We start from the raw sequence: 280 nt of genomic DNA on the forward strand, positions 1-280 counted from the left end.
GGGGGCGCGCGGGGGTGGAGATGGGGAAAGAGTGGTGGGGGGCGCCCGGGAATGGGGGGGGAGCGCCCTCGGTGGGGGGGGCCTGGCAGAAGACGGTGATGGGGAACGATTGTGGGGGTAGGGGCGCGCTCGGGGGGCCGGGCGGGGGCCGGGCGGGCGGGGATGGGGAACCGGGGACCGAGAACGAGGACGAGGACGCGCGCGGGGGCTAGGGAGGGGCTGGCGGGGCCGCGTCCGCGGGCGGCAGGGGTGGGGGGTGGTGAGCTTTCGGCCGGGGGCG

The sequence above is a fragment of the Panthera uncia genome, chromosome B4 (genome assembly GCF_023721935.1).
Source record: "Panthera uncia isolate 11264 chromosome B4, Puncia_PCG_1.0, whole genome shotgun sequence".
Classification (NCBI taxonomy): Eukaryota; Metazoa; Chordata; class Mammalia; order Carnivora; family Felidae; genus Panthera; species Panthera uncia.